Here is a 23,381-nt window from a genome sequence, read left to right as displayed (position 1 = left end):
ATACTACAAAGCTACAGTAATCAAGACAATATGACTGGCACAAAAACAGAAATATAGATCAATGGAACAGGATAGAAAACCCGGAAATAAACCCATGCACCTATGTGGTCAACTAATCTATGACAAAGGAGGCAAGGATATACAATGGAGAAAAGACAGTCTCTTCAATAAGTGGTGCTGGGAAAACTGGACAGCTACATGTAAAAGAATGAAATTAGAACACTCCCTAACACCATACACAAAAATAAACTCAAAATGGATTAAAGACCTAAATGTAAGGCCAGACACTATAAAACTCTTAGAGGAAAACATAGGAAGAACACTCTTTGACATAAATCACAGCAAGATCTTTTTTGACCCACCTCCTAGAGTAATGGAAATAAAAACAAAAATAAACAAATGGGACGTAATGAAACTTAAAAGCTTTTGCACAACAAAGGAAACCATAAACAAGATGAAAAGACAACCCTCAGAATGGGAGAAAATACTTGCCAACAATTCAACGGACAAAGGATTAATGTCCAAAATATATAAACAACTCATGCAGCTCAATATTAAAAAAACAAGCAACCCAATCAAAAAATGGGCAGAAGATCTAAATAGACATTTCTCCAAGAAGACATACAGATGGCCAAGAGGCACATGGAAAACTGCTCAACATCACTAATTATTAGAGGAATGCAAATCAAAACTATAATGAGGTTATCATCTCACACCAGTTAGAATGGGCATCATCAGAAAATCTACAAAAAACAAATGCTGGAGAGGGTGTGGAGAAAAGGGAACCCTCTTGCACAGTTGGTGGGAGTATAAATTGATACAGCCACTATGGAGCCCAGTATGGAGGTCCCTTTAAAAACTAAAAATAGAATTACCATATGACCCAGCAATCCCACTACTGGGCATATACCCAGAGAAAACCATAATTCAAAAAGACACATGCACCCCAATGTTCATTGCAGCACTATTTACCATAGCCATGTCATGGAAGCAAACTAAATGCCCATCGACAGACAAATGGATAAAGATGTGGTACATATATACAATGGAATATTAGTCAGCCATAAAAAGGAACGAAATTGGGTCATTTGTGGAGACATGGATGGACCTAGAGATTGTCATACAGGGTGAAGTAAGTCAGAAAGAGAAAAACAAATATCGTATATTAATGCATATATGTGGAATCCAGAAAAGTGGTACAGATGAACCAGTTTGCAGGGTGGAAATAGAGACACAGATGTAGAGAACAAATGTATGGACACCAAGGGGGAAAGCAGGGGAGGGGGGTGCGGTGGTGGTGGGATGAATTGGGAGATTGGGATTGACATATATATACTAATATGTATAAATATATAACAAGAACCTGCTATATAAAATAAAATTCAAAAAATATATATGATCACACAGTTTTTCCCCTTTATTTTTTGATGTGGTGAATTACATTGATTGAATTTTTTTGATACTGTTCCAAACTTGCATGACCCTTCTTGGTCATTATGTTTTACCTTTTTTTATATATTGCTATTTGCTTGTATTTGTTCAGAATTTTTTCATTGATGTTCATGAGCTTCACAGGGTCTATAGTTTTCTTTTTTTTATTTTCCTTGTCCAGTTTTGGTATTAAGGTTTTTTCTGGCCTCATAAAATAAATGGGAAAGTGTTCCCTCTTCTTATTCTCTGAAAGGGTTTTAATCCTTGTATTATTTCTTCCTTAAATGTTTGGTATTATTCACAAATGAATTATACGCTTGGGTCTGGGATTTCCTTTTTGGGTAGACTTCTAATTACTTGAATTCTTTAACAAATATAGGAATAGTCACATTTTCTGTTTTAGTTTTAATAATTTCAGGAAGTTGATTTTTGCAAGCAAATTGTCCATTGTTTGAAGTTGTCAAATGTCTCATCATAAAATCATTTATAATATCCCCCTTATCACTCTCTTAATGTCTGTAGGGTATACAGATGTCATCTAATTTATGTTTCTCTGTTTTTCTTGATCAGTCTCCCTGTGGGATTATTAATTTTATTAATAATTTAAAGAACCAACTTTTGTTTTTATTGGTTTTCTCTATTTTGCCTGTTTTTTATTCCATTGAATTTTGCTCTTTTCTTTATTGTTTTCTTCTTCTACTTTTTTTGTTCTGCAAAAACAATAACTCAATTTCTTTTTAGGAAGGAAGGAAGGGAGGGAGGAAGGAAGAAAGGAAACATATATTCAATAGTGTCAAATCTTTATAGCAGTTAAAAAGGATGAGAGATAAAGTCATTAAAATTGGCAAATAGGAGATCATTAGTGACTTTCAAGGTGTTTCACTGTATAAAGGAAAGACTCGGAGTCAGACATATTTGAGCTCTGGTAACGGAATTTGTTTCTCTTTTTGACCGTCCAATATACGAAAACAACTTCCTTTATTTGAGACCCCTATCCCCCAATACATACACAAATGCAAACTATGATTCTTAAAGGGATGCAAAACCTATTTCCCATTACAGACATGGAAAATTCCAGAAACTTACTTTCCCAAGAAACCTTGTAGCTAGGTTGCAGGCCCATGACCTAGGTTCCGCCAGTCAGACAAACATACCTCATATCAAGGAACCACAAGAAATTCTCTGTAGCAGTAGTTACAGAAATATTAAGTTCCTAGGGTAGTGACAAGATTGGTGCTGATGAGGGCATCCAGTGTCCATTTGGCAGTGTTGGCAGTGTCAACAGTAAAAGCTACAATATCCAAAGCTGCCAGAATTGTCCCCATCCATGCACCTCTGGCTGGATGAGGATCACCCCTAGCTATACAGCCCTAAATCCATGTCTCTAGACTTGCATGGGGTTCTGTGAACTACCTAACAATATGATCAATTCATTCTCTGCTGAAATCAGTCAGCCTTAGTTTCTGTTGCTTGCAGCTAGGAGTCCTGACTTGTTACAGGCTGAATCCAAGCTCCACGCTTACAAGATGGGTGACTTTGTCACCAGATGGGTGACATTTGTGCAATGTTCTGAACATCTTTTTCCTCTACTATTAAATGAAAGAAATGGTACCCACCTCAGTATAGTTATGATTATTACACAAGAGAACACATATGGAGCACCTGAAATATAGTTGGTGCTAAGTAAAGTTAATTCTATGAAAATAAAAATTTATAAGCCCCTAAGACATTGATTCAATCTCATTTAAAATCATTATTGAATAATATGTCATGGACCACAATGGTGAATAAGAAATTTGTGGGTAGAGATAAACAGTGTATGTAGCCTTTACCTTCAAGATTTTAAGAATAAGAAAAGGCAAGCATGCAGGGTTGAGCTAAGATTTTTTTATCTTTTTAGGAATTGGAAGACCTGAGCTTGTTTGTAAGATAACAAGCAGGAACTAATAAAGAAAGAGTAATTTGGACAGAAAAGACTGTTGACAAAAGTTCTTTAAAGACTTCAAGGTTTTGGATTAGAATCATCTTTGGTTGTAAAAATATAGAGAATTTTACACACCAGTTACTATAAGACACAAAGAATAAGAAGTAATATCCAGGTGGGGGAAGTTCCTGTTTAAGTTAAATCTATACATACTCTGTATCTCGTCATCATAAAATTGAATTGTTTATTGAAAAAGGCAAGAAGCTCTCCTGTGATTTTTCTGCTTTTAACCACAAAAGTTTTATAGTTATCTCCCATGAAATGTAAACCTTGACTACAAAGCTATGATAACTGCAAATCTTCCTTTACCTAGTCGTTGTAAAAACTATATTTGGACACTTTATGTTTATTATAAAAGTACTTTTTGCTAGAATATGTTTGTTGTAGTAAATGGAATTTACTCTTCTAAATTATAATGTACACCCCAGCTCTGTGTTGATGGTCACACCAACTTTTATTGTTATTGAAGTATAGTTGATTTACAATGTTGTGTTAGTTTCGGGTGAACAGCAAAGTGAGTCAGATGTATATATTCTATATATCTATTCTTTTTCAGATTCTTTTCCATTAGAGGTTATTACAAGATATTGAATATAGTTCCCTGTGGTGACAGATTTACTTCTAGACACAGCATGAAGCTCTTTGCCTGTTTTCTTCCCCTTCCTCCCCTCAAGAGAGCAGTTTTGGTAGAGCAGTGGGGATCACAGCAGTGGGATTATTTGTTAATCCCAGACTGAAAGGGATTCGGGGAATAGCAGTGAGAAAATGGAGGCAGGCAATTAGCCCTCACTGTAAGATGCTGGGGGTAAATGATAGGGCACAGAGATAAGGTGCAAACTCAAGAGAGTGGAGAGTTAAGGTAAAAAATTATGTGTAGATGGGATGGCCTGCCCTTGTTTGTAAGACAAGGAGCGAGAGGAAATAAGAATAGTGAAACAAAATCCTGGAAAAACTAGGAAAAGATGGGATCAAGGACCTATGTATAATATGAGACTGATGTTTGGGAAGAGAAGGGATACTTTTTCCTCTGAGAAAAAAAGAGAAGGAGAAGATGATGGAAATTTTAGGATGAACATGAAAGCTCGTGTTCAGATATTTGTAATATTCCATTAGGAGCCACAGGTAGAGAAGTGAGTTTGAGGGCTAGAGGAAAATGGAGAGTGTTTGGAAATTGTTCAGAGGAGAATGCTACGGAGAAGCCTTGAGTTGAATAAAATGATTATTGGGCAGCATTGCGGCTACAAATGAAATGACAGTGGATCCAATTAGCAAAGTTCCTTGAATTTTTCTAGCGACATGTGGGTGTAGAGAATCTCTAACACCAGCTGAAATATTAGGGACAGTGGTCTTCCCATGAAGCTACAGAACTTTTAGAAAGACCCAAGAAGGAAACAGAACCACACAGAATTAAAATAATGGAGCTGAGAGGGACACCTGGTAGACTTGGGGCCCACTTGTTGATCTCCAAGCACAGGGATGGCTGGGCGACCTGCTGGCAGTACTCAATGGTAAGATAGTGTCCCCTAAGACCTTGAAAATGAGAGAAACGGAATCATCCATAACATTTTAAAATTTGAAATCAATATACAATAGATCAGAACAGAAATATGCATTGTCACCTTAAGAGTCAGAGGGGCTCCCAGGCCTGCTAGACCGGATGGTGTGATCTGACTAAATATATTATCATATCTACAGAGTTGTCAACCAGCCTAAGAAACAGAGAAAGGAAGAGTACTGTCCAAAGGGAAAGGGCACCTTGGCCAGTGGACTTTGAGTTTTCTGGTCCCACCAGGAAGATCATCCCTAAAACAGAGCAAGAAGAGTAACAGGCAGTCTTTGCCTCATGCCATCCAATGGTTCAATCATCTGATTTGGTGCTGACCTAGAGCTATTCTCATCATAATTTGGCTTCCTTCAATTGTAAGTCTTTCTATAGGAAGACAATGCTTAAGTCCTGTGCATTCAAGGCACGGTGATAATAATTTTTTATTGTAAATATATTAACTCACGACCAGTTTTACGTATCAGTCATGTGAACTTGGCTAACACAAGCCCACCTCTGAAAGCCTGGGTGAGCTGATCATGAGTTTCTGAATCTGCAAAGCTGACATTAGATGGAATTCACTTCGGTGAATTCCATCCTTCCAAGTTTTCAGGGGAGACAACAGGCTGGCCTTGCTGTGGTAAGAACCCACATCTACATAGCTTTTTCCATCTTGAAACAAAAATTGGTATATGGCAGATTGGACAAGGTCTTGGTGTGTTTCACCCTTACTTGCCATATGGATGTCCTTCGCAGGCCTTCTAGATGGCATGGATGGTAGTCTCTTACTGCAAAGGGAAATTGCCCTGAGGCTGGCAGGCAATTTTAACGCCAAAACTGGGTCAATATCATTGTATGCAGCCTCTGAAGAGCAAGTAGTGAGCAGCTTTTTTTTTTCTTTTTCGGTAATACTTCAGGCTGATGGCTCTAGATTGGGTATTTCTTTCTCTGCAAGAGCCCAGTGAACAGTTTGCAGGAAACATAAAAAAGAGGAGCCATTCCTTCAAAATGCCCACACAAGCTGTGCTCCTGAAAGGTCTTCCAACCGCAAGGTACAAATTTCTCTCCCGGATCTGGGAGGTCTTACCTACTTAAGAAAACAACTGTTTGCCAGGCAGGTGGAATGCCTCGAGGAAGGGATTCAGTTTTTCATCTTGAAGGCTGATATCTTTGTGCATGACAGCTCCCCCATCCCACCCCATGTCCTTTGCCCTGCTAAAAGATAAACACAGGGTGCTTAGCATTTTCCAAAAGTGCACATCCATCTGGATGTCCTCTCATTTTCCCCACCTCCAACTTTCATGCTGGACGTTTTATGTGTGTTGGGGGTCAGGTGTGGGAAGGAAGGGGATGGAGGGACTGTATTTTGTTAAGATAAAAACTGTGATTGATCTACCTGAGATTTCCTCTAGCTATGTAACAAGAAAAGGGATAAATGAGTCCACTAATGGATATACTTGGGCTGTGGGTGGCCAAAGACAAGGCTGGCTGGGGTGACCCAGGCAAGGAGTGGGGATTAGACAGGAGTGTGTGAGGCAGATCAGGAGCTATATGATACATGAAAAAGTGGAGGCGGAGAGACCTATTGCTCCTAGGAGGGAATCAATAGAAATTAGACTCCGGGGAAACAAGAAAGGAGCCTGGACCAAAGGACATGACCACTCAGGCGGGATGTAGAAGAGACAGAAATGCCAGGGTAGAAATGTCCCTGGGCTTAGCTTTGAAGAGATAGTATAACCAATGAACGCAGGATCCAGGTGAAGTCTGATAGAGGTTCTTCTGTATAGAGAAAGCCTGTTTTTCTTGATGAGATCTGTAAGATCAAAGATATTTATAGCAAAGTAATTTTGTGATAAAACAAACATAAACTATGGCAATTTAATGAATCAAGACAATATGAAGAAGTTTTAAATGTTAAAACAAATTTAGAAAGGTTTTTGTTGTCACTGGAAATTGGGCCCAGGGACCAGAGTGGCGCAGGGATATTGGGTGGGGTTTGTGGTAGAGGGTGGGATTTATGGTTCCTCCCTCCACCCTGCTGTTTCAGTCTCTAGAAAAGATTTGGTGTCCTTCTAACTCCCCCATGAAAGCTTGTGCTCTGGCCCCAGTGGTGCTGTTATCCAAAAGACTGAGGAGCCTCACAGGGGACCACTCCAGTGTTTACCAACAATAAGCCTTGTCGATGACAACAATCAATATTCACTTGGGCCTCTCAAGTCCAGAGCTCTAATAGTCTTAACAGCACTCAATTTTCCATGAATTCAGCATAATGGTTACAAACTAGGCTGCCTAGAATTGGACTCTGGTTCCCACACTGAGTTACTTAGCCAAAACACAATAGCTTAAATAGTAAAAAAAAAAAAAAAAGTCAGAAGTTGAGCCACTTCCAGGGTTGTTTCAGCAACTGAATGATGTGGTCAGAAACCTAGGGCCTTTTCAGCTTTCCATTCTTTCCAATGTGATAGATTGCTGTTCCTAGGCTTCTTGCCTTATGGTCACAAAATGGCTGCTGTTGCTCCAGTGTCTTTTTTTTTTTTTTTTTTTTGGCTGTGTTGGGTCTTCGTTTTTCTGTGCGAGGGCTTTCTCTAGTTGCGGCCAGCGGGGGCCACTCTTCATCGCGGTGCGCGGGCCTCTCACTATCGCAGCCTCTCTTGTTGCGGAACGCAGACTCCAGATGCGCAGGCTCAGTAGTTGTGGCTCACGGGCCCAGCTGCTCCGCGGCATGTGGGATCTTCCCAGACCAGGGCTCGAACCCGTGTCCCCTGCATTGGCAGGCAGATTCTCAACCACTGCGCCACCAGGGAAGCCCTCCAGTGTCTATTTTTAACGATAGTGTTTAAAGCAGATAGGGAAGAAAGGAGAAGATCTCTATCTCATTGCTAGGTTCTTTCTTTTCATAAAGGAAAATGTTTCTCAGAATTATTTCCCTCCCCACATACCCTCCCACCAAGTTGACTTCCCTGTACATCTACCAGAACTGAATCACCCTAACTGCAAAAATGTTTGAAAAGTGAGCATATGCCATTTAAATCTCTATTGTGGGAAGCAGATTTTGCCTTCAAAGCAAAGAGAAGAAATGACTGGGGAGGCAACTGTACCTCTTATCTATTGCCACAATAATGCTGCATAACAAATCGCCCTAAAACTCAGTGGCCAAAACAACAATTTATTATTTTTTCATTAATCTGTGGATTGGCTGGATAGTTCTGCTGATCTGAGCAGGGTTGGCCAGTCTTGGCTGGGTTTGCTCGTGGATCTGCAGTCAGTAGGTTGGTGGGCTGGTGAGGGGCTGGCTGGTGTAGATTGGCCTCAGCTAGGATGATTCAGCTCAGCTCCATGTGGCCCCTCAACCTCCATCAGACTAGCCCAGGCTTGTTCCCAAGGTAGAAGCAGGCGCTCAAAAGAGAAAGCAGAAGCATGCATGTCCTCTTGAGGCCTAGGCACCACATGCAGTCACTTCCACCATATCTGTTGGCCAAAGAAAGTCACAAGGCCAGCCTCAACACAACAGGCAGAGAAATAGGTTTCGCTTCCCTGTAGTAGGAATGGCAGTCACATTGCAAGGGATGCAAATACAGGTTTTTGGAAGAACTGGGGCTATTTCTGCAGTCAATCTATCACAGCAATCAATAAAGCTCTTATTAGATGAATGACCATGGACAAGTTATTTAACCTCTCAGCCTAAATTTTCCCAACTGCAAAATGGAGATAATAATAAAATCTAAGCATTTGTTATGAGGATTATATGTAACAATCTATATCAAAGAGCTTACAAGAATATGTTCATTTGGTAAGTTACCATGTACTAACCAATGTTAGCCCTCATGATTATTGGCCAATGACTGATCATAGCAGCCCTGGTCTCAACTACCTTATTGACAGAGTCATAACTAACTAGAAATTCTGATGCTTAGGATAAAGAGCAAGAATTTCACCCTCACATTTTGTCAAATTCACTTTGTAATTCATGATACTGCTCACAGATTGGTCTTAGAGACAATGTTGTACTGGGCTATAATTTAACCAATTCTTCTCGCTAACTAGGATCTATCTCTATTGTTCCTGTCTACTGGAAAAGGGCTCATGTTCTGTCAACATGTGAATGTCACTAATATTTAAATTACACACTCCTTTTGTAAGTAATTATTCCACTTTTTCTGTACCCTGTAAATGTGGAGATTCCCCAGGGAATGCATTCCCTGCCCAGGGAATGCAGCCTAATGAGCAAACTGGGGGCTGGATCTCAGCCCCCATTACCAGATGGCCTCGTGCAATGCACAACCTGCTCAGTCATCTTTGGTGACCCTGCTGGAATTCTACAAATTCAGGATGTTTTTAGGATGTTTCTTCCAGGATTGCCTTCAAACCCCAGGGGGCATTCATTTACTGTTCCCAATGGTAGCAAATCCTAGACTGTTCAAGCTAAATTTGATTTGGGACACAGTCAAAATTATTTTGATCCCAGAGGTGGCAACAATGAAAATGTGCCACTCAGATCTCCTGCTGCTGGGAGCATAATTGAATGATGGCTCCAGTTACTGCCCCTTGGGATGCACCACACTTCTGCCATGACTGAGCATGGAGGGAAATGAAGGTAGGCCTATCCCAGCAAGACATGGGACTCAAGGGCTCCCTATCAGGCTGGCTGAACATTTCTCAGAACTGTACTGCAGTCTGAGATTCTTCTCACCCAGGCCTTCTTCCTTCCTTCTCTCTTTCCACAAGTGTCAGACCTGCAATACAGCCTCAAGGCTTTTCCTGCCTTCCTTGCTTCCTCTTTTTCCTTGTACATCTGCTTCTCAGCAGGTCCAGACTACAGTACCAGGTTTAGTGAAAGGGTGTGTGTGGGGGGCTGGTCAACCTGTTTAATACATATTTAGGGGAAATGCTAGAAGTAGCTGTTAGATGAATAAGATGAATTTTCTGGCATAACTGATAAAAGGGGCTCAATGAATATTGGCTAACTATTGAATGAGTGAAAATGTTCTGAAATAAAATAATATCTTCTATAGTTTTGCCTAAATGTCTACTGGCTTGGGGGCATAGGGTGGACCTCCAAGTTATTCTTGGAAGTGTCCAAAAAGACTCCTCACATGTGCTTGTCTTGTTCACATTCTGCTCTGGCTCCCACTTTTTACATCTGCCTAGAAAGCCACTGGAAAACGTCCTATGACTACTATTGCCTGTCCTGGGAACACCGAGGCCCAACTGTGCCCCAGGGGCACTTCAAATTGTTCCAAATCTTCTAATTCCTCTTAAACCTGAAAGGGGCCAAATCATATAGAGAGGCCAAGAGAGAAGATGGGGAAGGATGGTTTTCTCTCCAATTCCATGCCACAGTTTTTGCTTGGACCTACCTGTAAGCACCTCTTGTGACTAGATAAGGAAAGTTTCATCATTGTCTGCTACACATCCCTTTTATTCACCAGGATCTCAAAACCAGTCCAGGGGAGTAGGTAAGGACAGATGCCTTCCACTCCAGCTAAAATTCTAGATTTCCATCCTCATCCAAACTTTCTTAGCCTCCCTCTAGGTAACAAACAATGAAACTAAAGATGCTATAAATATGAAACGGTATATTAACTATATTTTCTTGTTTTCTGTATTCTTAATGGTCTGGCATCCGGGGCCTTGCTGATTCTGGAGAAATTGCCCTTCCCAGGGCTAGCTAATTCCAAGAGGTAGTAAATAACTCCCCTGAGAGAATACCTTTCAACCAATATCTCCAAATTTTGTCTCTAAAATGAAGACAATTGCTGACAGCATTAAATCAGTTGAGAAGGTGTACATGAGATCCTCTGTAAACAAAAAAGGACTATTCAAATATAATAAACCAACCAATCCAGAGCCCATACCTACCAACTAACACCTTTATCTAGACCTCACAGGATGAGCCATATCCCCCTGCTTTAATCATTCCAGGGCCAGGTACCAGGCAATTAGGGACAGTCCCTACATCCTGGAGCCTGCTGAAATTATTCAAACTAGCCAATCCTAATCTGTCCAGCCTGCTTACCCAGCCTTGTCCATTCCTTCCCGCAAAAACCACAATAAAGCTCTTGCCCATGTTTCCCCCTCATTACTTCTGTCTCCTGAATAACCCTGGTTCTTCCCCAAGTGGCCCTATGACATTCCCCCTCCTCTTGAGAACTGTGAGTGACAAACTATCTTTTCAATGGCCATTAACTCCTGATCTGTTGGCCTCGCCATACCTGACTAATAATAAAACCTACATTTTAAAACAGATGGATATTGGGGCGATTTCAATGTGAGGGTGTCTACACTAGCAACAAGCAACCTTCAATTTTTTGTTATATTTGAATAGCCCTCTTTTGCTTACAAAGTACCTCTGGTACATATCTCAACTACTTTAATTCTATCAGCAATTGTCTTCATTGTAGAGACAATATTTGGAGATATTTGAGCAATAGCAACATTATTGAAAGAAATTTCTATTTTTTATGAGGCTGTGTGTGAGGTACAGGGGCAGAAGGCCCAGCACAGGCTCTGTGGTATTGGTTTTAAAGAGGTCTCTAAACACATACCAATAAAAAGAACAATCACAGCCTCTAATACTTCCTGAGAACATCCTATGTGCCAGGTACCAGTGTAGGTAATTTTCATATATTAACTCATTTAATCCTCATGTCAATGCTTAGGTTGATACCCAAGGTACCTACTATTATTTTCCCTGTTTTACAGACAATGTGAAATTAACAGGTTAAAAACGAACAACCCAATCCAAAAATGGGCAGAAGACCTAAATAGACATTTCTCCAAAGAAGACATACAGATTGCCAACAGACACATGAAAGAATGCTCAACATCATTAATCATTAGAGAAATGCAAATCAAAACTACAATGAGGTATCATCTCACACCGGTCAGAATGGCCATCATCAAAAAATCTAGAAACAATAAATGCTGGAGAGGGTGTGGAGAAAAGGGAACACTCTTGCACTGTTGGTGGGAATGTAAATTGATACAGCCACTATGGAGAACAGTATGGAGGTTCCTTAAAAAACTAAAAATAGAACTACCATACGACCCAGCAATCCCACTACTGGGCATATACCCTGAGAAAACCATAATTCAGAAAGAGTCATGTACCAAAATATTCATTGCAGCTCTGTTTACAATAGCCAGGACATGGAAGCAACCTAGGTGTCCATCATCGGATGAATGGATAAAGAAGATGTGGCACATATATACAATGGAATATTACTCAGCCATAAAAAGAAATGAAATGGAGGTATTTGTAATGAGGTGGATGGAATTAGAGTCTGTCATACAGAGTGAAGTAAGTCAGAAAGAGAAAAAGAAATACAGTATGCTAACACATATATATGGAATCTAAGGGAAAAAAAAAAAAAAAGGTCATGAAGAACCTAGTGGCAAGACGGGAATAAAGACACAGACCTACTAGAGAATGGACTTGAGGATATGGGGAGGGGGAGGGGTGAGATGTGACAGGGTGAGAGAGTGTCATGGACATATATACACTACCAAATGTAAAATAGATAGCTAGTGGGAAGCAGCCGCATAGCACAGGGAGATCAGCTCGGTGCTTTGTGACCACCTAGAGGGGTGGGATAGGGAGGGTGGGAGGGAGGGAGATGCAAGAGGGAAGAGATATGGGAACATATGTATATGTATAACTGATTCACTTTGTTATAAAGCAGAAACTAACACAACATTGTAAAGCAATTATACTTCAATAAAGATGTTTAAAAAAAAAATAGATCTCTGTCATACAATGGTGGAGCTGCAAATAACTTCAGAGATCAATCCTCCCCATTTTACAGATGAAGTAAATATGTTTATGTGTTCTACTCCACTGGAAGATTTTGTCATTTTTGAACATATTCCCCAAATAAGGCACATGTACCCTGATTTTGTTAACCGTGAGTTCCGACTCCTGTGACCTCTAGCCCAGCTATGTCATACCAGGGAAGTGACACTTCCTATAATAATCTCAAACTCCATAATCCATCACATGTACTTTGAAAGTACTAAAGGGAAATGTGTTACAATAACCAAACACACCTAGTGTATATCCCAAGGCTTGTCTAAATATTTCCCATTTATACTATTTTGAGAACTGGCTTCTAGCCCAGTTCCGACAACAGTGTTCAAGATTAAGTGGAAGGCCATGTGAGCATGGTAATTGAAAATACAATTTTCCCCCCAAAGGGCTATTAGTTATGAGTTTATTTTCTTGTGTGTGTGAGATCTCCTTTTGAGCATTTATGAAATACGGATTCTGCAATTGTCTCACTTACTGGAAAAAAATGTGTGTCCTATTAGGTTTCTAGAGGACCATGGTATGTCAACTCTAATTAGCCTGCCCTCAGAAGATTCTGGGGAAGCTGGGTCCAGGAGCCCCTCTTAGACTACCTCTCCATAGCAACCGCCTCACTCTAGGCAAAGGCACTAACAGTTTGCTCTACTCAACCCTGGCAACGTTAGTTGCATTAATAAGCTCAGGGTCCTAGACAACAGCAGTCACCACAGAGCTGTCTGAGGCCAGCTCGAGGGGCAGCAGGAGCTCAGTTCCTGGACACAATCCCACTGTGTTTTTTGGATTAGAGGCCTTGGTGGTATAGCTCCATCTTTGGGCATAGCCCATCTTGGGCCCACTGGCCGATGACAACCTGATGCATTCATTTGGCTGGAATGTTCTGAGCAAGATGGTAATCAAATTTCAATGACTTGGATGAGCCTCGTCTTTCCTCCCGTCCCCGCCTGTTTCTGTACCAAGTCTAGAACTTACAGGAAAGTGGAATACTTGGGATATGATATTTTCCAAGACTGAACAGCTGGCTTATATCTATTAAATTACAGTTTTAAATTAATATACTCTATACTTCCCCCATAAACCAAGGAAAACAACAATGTACCAAAGAACTGGAAAGGTTTCTGAGTTCTTTTAAATTGTGCCTAAAGGTTTCTAATTCCAGTTTTGAAAAAGGAAAGGATCTTGGTCTCGAGTCATTGAGTGTGTATGCCAAGCAAATTCATTGGGTTCTCTGATATAATAGTTGTGCTTTAGATTCTCCCAACTAGAATTATTTACTCTACTGCATAAAATAAAGTTATAACTTGGAGTTCAATCTGCAGCCATTCAATAACCCCATCAGAGAAAGCATATCATCTATTGTCAGAGTTCAATATTCATATTCATATTCAACATTTTCACAGTTATGGGGTGAGTAACTGATCCAAGGAGTTGTTCCTCTAGGTGTTCACTTCATTACTTTATCCGTTATTGGTTAAGCCAGGAATATAGCGGCGTGTCTGTAGTCAGCCCCTTACCTCCTACCCAAACTTTGATCTGAATCCATAAGTTTAGGGGCTCATAAAAGAGGAAAATTCCAAGTAAACCCAGAAAATATCATTTATTAAATTCTCAAAGGCTATGTATGTCTATGTATGTCAACACAAAGACTCCTTCGCAAGCAACTGCCTGGTGGAATGGATCAAGCAACATGTCCACAATTCTTTACGGAGGCCCAGCTGTAAACTAGCTCTAAGGTCCACAGGAAAATGGGACCAATATTGAAAAACAGGGAGCTGGTGACTCTTCATTGTGAACTTTTTTTCGTTTTGCTTTGCTTTGTTTTTTCAATTCTACAGACATGGCCAAAATTTGAACCTGCATTGCCTGGATCAGACCATGAATAACTAAATGCCTTGACTGGGAAGATGTGCCAGATCCTTGTTCTCTGCTTCCACCCCAAGAAAAGGCTGTGCTTCCTTCCAGTGAGCGGCCTAACACAATGTGGCAATGACTTTTCCTGCATTTTCTGGCAGGAAATATGAAAAAGAATATATATGGAAAATGTGTGTGTGTGCACACATGTGCGTGCGTGCATGTGTGTGTGTGTGTAATGGGGTTTTTTTCTCAAATGATTTTTCTATCTTTGAGCCTCCAGGGTAGAACAGTACTAACCAATCCAGCTCTGTTTATTTGCTAGGTCCTAGGATTCATTTTCAAATTGGTGTTTCAAAGCCTATTTTCAACAAGCTTTTTTAGTTATTCTGCCAATGAGGTTCAAAGCAATAAAACAGAGTAGGAATGCGTCCTTGAAGGCGGAATTTGCTCCTATACTCTTAATGCTTTAATTGTTCAGAATAAGGGTGTGGTGAAAGGACATTAAAAAGAAAGTTTAGCTTAAAAATGAGAAGATAGAGGGAAGGAAATATAATCTGGAGGTAGATTTAGATGAGATTTAGCAGCTGCCCTGTCTCCTTTGATGAAGGGCTTAACTAACAGCAAGAACTGAGGATACATCTTAAGAAAAAACTTCCTATTATAAGTCCTGGCAATGTCTTACCAAAAGGGATTGCCCAGTGTACCTCTGGGGTTTTTGTTTGTTTTGTTTTGTTTTTTTAGTGTGATGTTGTTTTTATAAATTGGGTTTTTGTTTTATTATTCATTCTAAATTGTAGAAGTTTTAGACTTCTATGTTTTTTCATCATTACTCAAGTAACGCATGTTTATTGTAGAAAAAAGGTGGAAAATACTGATAAGCAATGAGAAAAAAATTATCTGTAATTCCACCACCCAGAGACAAACACTGTTATTCCGGGGCATGTGTTTTCAGACATTTTTCTCTGGGACACTGGTTAAGTAAATGCTGGTACAGTCATAAAATGTAGCTACTAAGAATGATACATACATGATACACCAACTTTGGACCTTGGCCTCACTCAGTATTTGTTCAAAATCTGCTCTTTGGTTTCATCTCTGGCCTTGGCCTTGAAGACAACCTTGAAGTCCTGCATGTTCAGTGACTGTGTGATAGAACAGATTACCATTACATCTAGATGACAATAATGTCAGTAACTTGAATAAGACATAATCAAATTTCCAGTTGATATCTGAATATTCACCTAAAATTATACATAAGCATTTTAGATGTAACCAGGAGGGGGAAATCTCTATATATGCTTTATATATTGGAATTCTAACAGCTGGAGTACAAATATTGCAAGTGTGTGTGTGTGTGTGTGTGTAGAGAGAGAGAGAAAAATACCATAATAATTAAGAATGGTTAGAAAAGTTATTAATTTTATGCACTGAAATGATTATTGGAAACTTTCAAAAGCTTAAATAAGGGAATATTTTATAAATATTGAAGTACTAATACAACATTAATATAGAATAAATAATGCAAATATTAATAGAGAATGAATTAGCCAGATAACTTAGGAAGATCATGCTATCCTTCCTGAACAAAGCATGTTAGTAAAAAGTTAAATAATAATATAAGGCAGACTAATATTCAGCTATTTCATTCTATTTGGCCATGATTTTTTTAGGAAAAAATTCTGTTTTGGAATTCTTCATGTTTTTAAAGATGAATTGAAACTATTATGTAAACTCTGTCACCTTAAAATTTCACAAGGAGAAAAAATTCCTAAACCATGGACCATAACATCCATAATATACCATTTTTTCCATACATAATAATAACTATAAAGAGTATAAATCACAGAACAAGTTGGGTTAAAGAAAAATGGTCTATATGATACATTTTGTTTTCACTGATTCAATTTTAAAATTATAAACTTTATAAGAATTCTCTAAAAAGGCAATTCTTTACAGTCTTTAAACTTATAGAAGCTATTTTAAATAAAAAGTTTGTTGAAATTATTGCTATAGCTACCAGTATAAAAAGTTAAAGAATTTTTGAGATTTGCTAAACTTATGAATGTTGGAGAAAAGTTCCTTCTAGAAAACACACTGTTGAAACCTGTGCCTGAATTATATTCTGCTGTGCACAAATGATTGGTGACATTAGTAAATGTCTCAGTTGAAAGTAGCCCTCTCTTCAGTATTAAAATGTGCAGAATAGTGGCTGAAAGAACCATCTAGCAGTTGCCAGCTCTGAGAGGCTACTGTAATGTTCCTAGAGTATAATAATTTTTAAAATTTTGGACTATTAAATATTAATAATGAGACTATGATAATAATTGACATGTTTGCATACAATTTCAGATGTATTCTTATAGTCCAGACATTCTTTCAATGATTCTGACATTTGGCTATAGCCTCTGCTTCAATAGAATACATATTTTCATCCTCACCACTTGCTATTTAGAATTATAATCAGTGTGTCCCAAGTATATAGTATATTATATGTTTGAAACAGAGAGATGTGCATTTGTTAGGATGCTTTCAATTGCATGAAACAGACATCCCTATCCAAACTGGCTTTTAAAATTTGGAAGGGGAAAAGAAATTATTGGCTCACATACCTGAAGAGTCCAAGGTGGTACATAATACTTACTTCAAACCAGGCTTTATCAGGGCTCAAGGATGTGAAGAGGACCTGGTTTTTCTCTCACCGTTTCCCATCTCTCCATTAGGTCCAGCCTTGGTCTCCCTCTTTATGGTGCAAAGATGGCTGCCAACAGCTCCCAAAGCCGCTTGCCTCTTCATTAGCAAACACAAAATAAGAATTAAGCCAGTCTTTGTCCCAACAGTTCCCAGCAAAAGTCATGAAGTACACCCTGCTAGATGTATGCTTACATGATGTATTCAGCTCTGCAACATCACTGTGGCTAGGAGAACACCACATGATTAGTTACTTAAATCAACCAGCTTCCAACCCTGGAGGTGGAGGAAAAAAATCAAACCAAAGTGGTGCTTTCCCAAAGGAATTATGGGATGCTATTACCAAGAATTAGGAGAAATTGATGTTAGCCAGCAAACAATAAGTGTTAACCACAACATGGAACCATGTTTTCCATTGTTAAAATATGATTATGAAATGATATACAGAGCATGGTTCCAATTTTGATGTACAGATTTCAATGAAAACTTTTGTCTTCATTTATTTAACCAATCCCCTCTTACTGGTTTTATAGTTGTTTGCACCATTTCACTGTTAAAATCGATACTTCAACTAGCACAATTGTACATACATTCTTACATGTGTGTAAAATGATATTCTTAGAATAAATTCCAAAAAATTGAATGGTTGAGTCGAAAAAAATCACAATTTAAGGTTTTTAGACATCTTGCCAAATTGCCTTCCCCAACAGTTATACTTCCAGCAGTGGTATATAGCAATGCCAGCTTCTCACAACCTACCTCAACAACAAATAGTAACATTCACCATTTCAACAGGCAAAATTAACATCTCATTGTTTAAATAAGTATCTTTCTGAGCACTACCAAGAATGAAATTATTCTGACATCAGTTATCCACTGATATTTAATTTTTTATGTTAAGATTTAATTAAGTACCTGTTGATATCCTGGCTCATTTCTCAATTGGCTGTTCATCTTTACATACTAAAATTGTATCTGTCATATGTTGTAATTTTTTTCTCATTTGTCATTTTCTTGTATACTTTGTTTATGGTGGTGTTTAGTTGTTTCTTTGTTGTTTTGCTATGTAAATTTTCTACATTTTGATGTAATCAAAACTATAAAATATTTCTTTTTGGATTGTTGTCTTAAATGTCCTTTTGAGAAATAACCTTTCCCACACCAATTATTTCAATTTTTGTTTTATATTTTCTTCTAGTATATTTATTGTTTCATATTTTACTTTTAAATCCTTAATTCATCTAGAATTTACTTTGTTTTAAGATATGAAGTCAGACCATAACCTTACTATTTTCTAACTGGCTAAACAGAATTCCTAATGTAGACATTATAAGTCTGGTGATTAAAAGGGCTGGCTCTGGAGCCAGACTGGTAGCTTTTTGACCTCTGAAAGTTAGGCATCTTTTCTATGTCTCATCTACAAAATAGAGATGAAAATAACAGTCCTACTTTACAGGGTGGTTTTGACAATGAAACGTGTTAAAACACATAAAGAATTAGAACATTGCCTGGAACATAGCAAACGTTAGACTTTGTTGTTACCACTATTTATTGAAAGATCTATCATTTCTTCTCTTGTTATACTACATTGTGAAGGACTAATTATTTATCTATATGTGGATCTGTTTCCAGAATTTTTGTTTTCTTCTGGCTAGTCTGTTTACTTTTGCCTCTCTGCTGAGTTTTAAAAGGGTCATATAAATATTTCTGAAAAGTGCAGAATGAACTTGGGACTTCTTAAGATGCCTTGGTTTCTTGTCCATAAAAGTGCTAGGAATCATTTTTTTCCTATGGGTCATGTCTATTTTGCACAAATTAGCTCTCATCACCAAGCTCTATGGATATCATTTTGTGTTTCTTTAGCTTATTCGGTCTCAGTTCTGCCACTTACTAGCTGTGTAACCTTGGGCAACTTACCTAAACTCTCTGCCTCAGTTGCTTCATTTGTAAAGTGGGGATAATAATTCTTATGACCTCATAGGGCTTCTGTGAGGATTAAATGAGATAATACATGTAAAGTACATAGTACAGTAAATAGACTAATCCCCAAATAAGTGTTAGTTATTAATTTATTTTTATTATTATCTTTGCTATATCATAAGACACAAAACCCTCTCTTTCATTAAGTCTCTCCTAGCAACCACTGATATGAGACATCAGGATATGAGATACAGAGAAAAGTAGACCAATGGTATTTTTCAAGTAAAGTTGTAATTTTTTCCAAATTTATATATAATTAATAGCACCCAAAATAACACCTTGTACATATCAGGTGCTCAAAAAAAAATGTTGAACTAGTAAATATAAAGAAAATCATATTGTTTTTCTACCAATGCAGTGCTAAGGATTTTATGTGAAGTGAATACTGAGAAAGAAGAGCTTCCCTAATAATGTTCCTTAAGAAGTGTGAAAAAATAAAATAGTATTAAGATTCTTGTTCAAGGCTTCTGGTACAGCTTTCTCCCTATGATCACCACATGTTTACACACATACAGAAAAGAGAAATAATAAAAAGAGGAAACATGCTTAGGGATTAGTAGTCAGAGCCATAATTCCATTTTCTTGAGATCTGTGTTCTTTAGAAACATGTCCTATCACAGAGTAATTATCCTCTTTTATAATCTATGTAACATGCATCTGTGTGTGTGCATACACACATACAATAGGCATTTCTTGACATTTTAAACCATTCCAGATTGGCCCAATTTCAGTTACTCATATTAAACTGTCAAGAAAATTAAGTATTAAAGATACAATCTGGTCCGTCTTGAACTTATTTACTTGTTCTTCAAAAAAAAAAAAAAAAGATATGGCAGGGAGCAGCTGACTGCTTCCTTCCTTTCAGCAGACAGTCTAATTATGTCTTCTTGCCTTTACTCAAGCAATATATTTTATCATGTATAAAAAGATGGAGAGGTGGAGGATCTCAAACTTATATGAGAAAGTGTGGCCATGTGTGCTATTTTTCCCTGAGGTTTAAAATGCTAGGGCAAGGCCACTGAGAGAGACACTTGTGAGTTTCTCATCTCTGAGTCATCTTGGGGGTGCCAGTAGCATTTGAGATGTTACGCCAAAAAATTATTAGGAAGCAAAACATTAAAATCACTCCCATGTGAGTGTGAAACTCAATCTTCTTGACTTTTGAAGGAGAGATGTTTCCTTTACAATTCCACCATTTTCAGTGCCAATAATTGCACACTGGATTAAAAGACTGATGAGGAATGGAATTGGAAACCTGGAGATAATTTAAGAATAGCTTAGGTAACTAGACCCAGTCTTTGAAGAAGAACTCGAAGGGGGAGGTCTTCAATGATATTAAGTCTTGACCACAATTCCTTGGACACCACCACAGAAAAAGAAAACACCACTTATGTTTACATGGCATTTGAAAATTCAGCTATGTCATCTTGAGTTAATTTTTACAGGCATTTTCACAAGTGATTTAAGTCACTAATTAATTGGCAAATGTTCAATTCCCATCCACTCTAGTGATCTAGGTCAAGAGAAAAAAACATGTCAATGTAGTCTGCAAAGAAAGAATTAGAGAACTCCTTCATCACTCTGTAAGACATATTCCTTTGCTATAGTGAACCAAATAACGCTTAGCATGGTCAACTCACAGTTTAGAAGTAGGTGTACTTCCTACTTTATATGTAGCCTTATGTTTTAAATCTGATTTAAGACAAATTCCTGGAGTCCAAGGGCTTTGTTCTAAAGACTTTAGAAAGCAAAATAAATAGATAGAGGATGATGATGAAGAAGATGATAGGTAGGTAGGTAGTAGGTAGATAAGAAGATAGATAGATAGATAGATAGATAGGACATAGGAACCATCTACAGAATAGACCCCAGGTTAAAAAAAATTACAATTTTCTCCAAATTCATTAATGTGTTATCCATTCATTCTACACACTTTATTTAATGCGGGTCCCTGTTCTAGGCATTGAAAATGAAATGGTGATCCAGAAAACAAATATTTTTCTCTGCCCTCATTGGACCTTCTAGTCTAATGGAGGATATTGTCAATAAATAGATAATCTTACAAACAAATACAAAATTAATCACTGGGTCAAGTAACCACAAGTGAGAGGAAAAGAGATAGGAGGATTTGAAAAAGTCAGAGCGGTCAGAGAAGTCTTCTCTGAGAAGTGATCATTGAGGAGATATCTGAAAGGAAAAAACGACAGGCAATGACTAGGTAAAAACAGGAATGAAGGCTATCCCAAGGAGGGAGATCAGCATGTGCAAAGAAAGGCTGTGAGGTGGGAGAAAGCAAAGAGAGTAGGGATTAAGTGAAAGCCAGTGGAACACTGGAAAACAGGGGGTAGGATACAAGACAGAGCCAGTGAGCCCATGCTGAGGAGTTTTGTCTGTACCTTAAGAGCAATGGGAAGTCATTGAAAGAATTTAAGCAGGAGGGTGATGTGGTCAGAATTACTTCTTTGTAACAATTAGTCTGAATTCAGTGTGAAGACTGGATTAGAGGGGACCCAGAGGGGCTATGGGGAAACCAGCTAGAATATCAGGAAGAAGCTGTGGCTATTATCTGGCAATGATGGTAGCGTAGATCAAATTGTACCAGTGGAGCTGGATTGAAGGAAAATTCACTAGGATTTCAATTAGATTTGAAGAAGGAAAGGGGCATACAGAATAAGCATATGCAGTAAAACTAATTGCTTTTGGTGCAGGGAGGGAGGGTTAAAACAACAGTAATACTTTACAAGGCCAAATACTGCTCATGACTCAGGCAACTGGCATTCAAAATCTAAATAAGTCTAAATCCAGGATTGTGATTACTTTATGTTACTCTGAGGCCTTACACTTGCTTCCCAGAGCTAATCTAAGACAAAATTCTAAGAAACCATGGGCATGCTACTTCTGGTTATGATATAGAAAGCTGTAAAGATTATCACTTTCATCATAACAAAAGAAAATAGATAAACTAAAAATTCTATTTTTCTTTTCTTCTTAAAAGCCTTCAAAGTCTACTAGACACGCACATAAGTCTAAGTAAACTAATTCCAAAGAGGGACATGCCTTGGAAGAAGAGCAAAAAAATGGTGATTCTTTTCATACTTGGGGCAAATTGCATAGCCCGAGTACAGGGGGATGGAAAAGTAAACTGGACATAGACATGGCAAGTTTTGCTGGAATGAGGAGAAAGCACCTGAACTTTTAACAACAGTGTGGGCTAGCATGAAATACTGAAATCTGGATGAGTCCCAAACACAAAAATACATCTCTCAAAACAGCAGTTCTCCCCCCTGGGAATTCTGCTGAGCCAGCAGCAGTTGGGGCTGAGCCGGAGGTAGAGAGTGATCTCCCAGTCCCTTGTGCTACTTAGGATCCAGAGGCCTCCTAGAGTTGAATCTGTAGGTGAAATCAAACTAACTAAAACTGCAAACAAATCCCCTTCTAGTTCAAATATTGAAAATCCCGAATTCATCAGCCCCTGAGATACGAAGCAAGAAGCTAGGAGTTAGACTAAAAGGCCAAGAGAAATCATAATCATAATCATAATCTCATTGGCAAGAGGTAAACTAAAACTAATTAAAGTTATATCCCAACCCCAGCTCAGCTAAACTCATGATAGGATCTGGATAAAATTCCCTTCCCCAGCTTCTAGACAAAGGAAAGCAGAAGCCCTCTCTGGGAAAAACAAAACAAAAAGATACAATCCAGTTTAGTCCCTATTGTTCTTTTAGGCAAAATGTCTGATATATAATTAAAAATTATGAGACATACAAAGAAGAATGAAAATTTGACCCACAATCAATAAAAGAGTCAATAGAGGCAGACCTACTGATGACCAGATATTACAATCAGTAGATGAGGTCTCTAAAATAACTATTTTGAATATGCTTAAGAATTATGTTAAATATATAAAGATGGACAAGATGGGTGAACAGAAAGGAATTTCACCAGAGAGACTCAAGCTCTAAAGAAGACCCAAAGAGAAATTCTAGAATAGAAAAATGTGATAGCTAAAAAAAAAAAAAAATGTAATGAATAAGTTTAAAAGCAGAGTGGAACAAAAGAAAGATCAGTGAACTCAAAGATAAGTCAATAGAAAATAGCCA

This window comes from Eubalaena glacialis, chromosome 4 (genome assembly GCF_028564815.1).
Source record: "Eubalaena glacialis isolate mEubGla1 chromosome 4, mEubGla1.1.hap2.+ XY, whole genome shotgun sequence".
NCBI classification, from domain to species: Eukaryota; Metazoa; Chordata; class Mammalia; order Artiodactyla; family Balaenidae; genus Eubalaena; species Eubalaena glacialis.
The sequence above is the reverse complement of the archived record's forward strand: the minus strand, read 5'-3'. Positions refer to the sequence as shown.